Consider the following 3486-nt stretch of genomic DNA (forward strand, 5'->3'; position numbering starts at 1 on the left):
AACTATTCAGGAGGTGGAAGAAAGAGATGAATAAGTTTGTCGAAAATAATGAGACACCAGAATTCAAGGGCAGATATGAGAAGATCAGAGATCACTGGCCCGCATTTGTGGCCCACAAGACATCAGAAAAGAGTAAGAAGATGTCGGCGACAAACAAGCAAAATGCTGCGAAGAAGAAGCTTCACCATCGCACGGGGTCAGGTGGCTACCTCGTAGCCCGGCCTAAGTGGTCCAAGACTGAGAATGATCTGGTTCATAAAGGGATCGAACCAGAGACAATTAACTGGCCAGACCGTTGCCGGACTTGGTTCTTCGGGGCTGGCGGAACACTGGACCCTGTAACTGGGAAGTGCATTTGGACGAACGATCAAATGGACATACCAGTCAGTAAGCTGAAGCAGTATATCGAAGCAGCGCAGGAAGGGACGTTCTTTCCAGACAGAGAGAATGACGAGCTCACAATGGCCCTCGGGAATCCTAAGCACCCTGGACGGACACGAGGCACGCCAGGCTCCATTCCGTGGAAGGTTGGGTTTCCAGACGCAAGCGGTTAAAAATCCCATGAGAGGAGGAAAAAAAGTGCAGCAGACCCAAATACAGGCGCTGCAAGGAAGGGTAGACGCGATAGAGGAACGAGAAGCAAATCGCAGCAAACGTACTGCCGAAGCCTCCCCTGAAGCTACCCCGCCATCTCAGCGCAGAAGCAGCGTGGCTTCCACCGAGCTGCTTCAGCTGGAGCATGCCTTGACGGCTCCTGCCAGCTATCCCGTGGATGCTATAACGGAGTCTCAAAATTGCCACCTTATGACGCAATGGACGAATTTGAAGGTCAAGGCGGCTGTTGGCTCTGTTTATCCTACTGAACCCGGCGCAACTTTTTACTGCCGGCCGATTCCAGAAGGATATGCTAGGGTGATGGTGGATGAGATAACGGAGGGATTTGAGGACCTCCAGCTTGACCACCCTACCGGTGAAGGGGAGACTCGGCTGGGGTCTGCTCTGAAGACTCCATGCCTATGGCGGAAGGACCTCATCAACCTTCCGAACTGGACGCCACCGCCTCCTCCTCCTCCTCCGGCGAGTCAGGGCACTCCGCCTCCACCGCCTCCTCCTCCGGCGAGTGACGATCAGGGCCCTCGGCCGGCTCCTTCTCCGGCGCGTGGCGGCACTCCGCCTCCTTCTTCGCCTGCGCCGACGCGCCCGAGCAGCCAGCCTCCTCCTTCTCCGCCTCGTCAGCAAGGGCGGAAGAGACCTGCCGCCGCTCCAGCTGCTCCAGCGCGTCGTAGTCCTTCTCCTCCGCCGCTTAAGCAAGTAAAGAAGACAACCGCTCCGTCTGCTCGGTCGGCGTCTAGCAGTACAACCAGAGGCGGGAGGACATACAGATTCGGTCCTTCTCTGAAGACTCCAGAGAAGTTACCATATGAGAGGACCCTGGAGGAGAACGCCGAGATCGCGCGAGAAGAAGTGAGGAACTTCTTTGAAGGGGTGAAAGCAAAGAAACATCCACCTCCGGAGGAGAAGGTAGATCGGGTGAAAGTGAAGCGCACTCTGGCTGCCCTGACAAAACCACCAAAGTCTGATCCGCCGAAAGGAAACTATGACCGCATTATTGGAAAGGAATTTGCCGAAGCCGAGCGGTCGGGAAGTACTGTCAGTGATCAAAGGCTAAAAGAACAACGAGCTGGGAAACAAATTGCCCAGCTCGGCGAACAAGCGAAGCAATCGTGCCCCCCGCTCAAGGTGCCTAGCCACAACGTCGATAATGATCCGAGGATGGTGCCCGGTTATAGCAATCTTGCAGATTACCTGCCCGACGAAGTACATTATGAAACCATGGAGGTGCAAATACAAAGATACGAGTACGGGAAGCCTCTCGTCAAAGATGAAATATCTCTATCAACGATGATGCGAAGATTGCATGATTGGTACTTGAAAATCTGCAGAGACTCTGGGGGGAGGAGTACTTTGTATGTGAAAGTTAAAAAGGAGCATGACCTTATTGGAATTGATCTGTTGCCTGTTTCATTTGAGGAGTTCTATCAGTTTTTCAATCAATTGGCCCTCGATAAAACAACGATCGCCTGCTAATGTCTGTAAGTAGTACTACTTCTGTCATTAAGTTTCTCTATATAGCTTAGCTCTTTCATTGCATGTATTTATAATCATCCTCACTATATTATGCAGATTGAAGATCGCCAAATTGAAGAAAAGACAAGTCGGTGATATTGGGTTCATTAACACATATCTCATAGATGCAACTGAGGTTAAACTTCATGCTGCAGCTACCGAGGCCAACTTGCTACGATCGTTCGTAATAAATCAAAACAAAGATATAATACTCTTTCCTTACAACTTCAGGTGAGTGTTACTATCTTGTGCGTATTCGGTTTCCCTTATATATTAGTCAAGGTTATAGTAATGTAATTCATGAGTTATGCATGTGTGTGCAGTTTCCACTATATTCTCCTAAAGATTAAGCTTGAGCAGGGAGTAGTAACCGTCTTGGACTCTAAACGAAAAGATCCCAAGGAGTATGCGGACATGACTGAAATCCTCAAGAAGTAAGTTAAATCGATCATTATCCACCATATCAGCAACTTTGTTCATTTCCTGATATCAAGTAATTGTTTTCTTTGTCCGGCAGGGTTTGGAGAAAATTCACCAAAACAGTTCTGGGACTGCCGAAGGAGCTGGAATTTAGACACCCGAAAGTAAGTACTATAGTAGCATGTTCCGCGCATCTCCTAGTGATTCAAGCGCTAGTTTCATCAATACCATTTAGCATTCTTGCTTATCAGTTTGATTGACCTCTATTTCTTGTAAAGTGGTTGTGGCAGGAACAAGGGAATGATTTCTGTGGATACTACATCTACGAGTCCATCCGCCACACGACCTGTGAGCGGGGCGGGTAGTCTAACGAACAATATGAAGTACATAAATAACAACATTCACAATTTTATTTTATTACCATCATTTGTGTTGAGTTTCATTCATTTATATATATATATATATGTATTGACCCCCTTCTTCAAATTAGATGTTTCAGAAGCGGGATGAACTCCTAGCACCAGCTCGCATGCGAGCAATTCAAGAGGAATTGGCGGCATTCTTTCTTGACCACGTGATCTCTGAAGACGGATAATTCTATGTGGACCCTGAGTCCGTATGATTATATTTGTAAGAGATAATTATTGTATATATGTAGCCGGTAGTGTCAGATAGACATACGAGAACTTGTTGTTCGACCAATCTCTCGGAGAAGGAGAGGTGGTCGATATCACTTCTCTCTGTATATATGCATATATGTTCATGACGATCTTCTGTTTCCTTCGTTTGCTTACTAGCTAGCTAGCGTGTCTAGTCCTCTCTATATACGTATGTATAGTACGTAGCGTCGACCAAGCACGGACATAACAGAGGACACTTCTCTCTATTAATTATAACTAGCTAACACAATATATGAAACACCTAAATTAACCCCCCAAA

This window comes from Triticum dicoccoides, chromosome 7A (assembly GCF_002162155.2).
Source record: "Triticum dicoccoides isolate Atlit2015 ecotype Zavitan chromosome 7A, WEW_v2.0, whole genome shotgun sequence".
NCBI lineage: Eukaryota > Viridiplantae > Streptophyta > Magnoliopsida > Poales > Poaceae > Triticum > Triticum dicoccoides.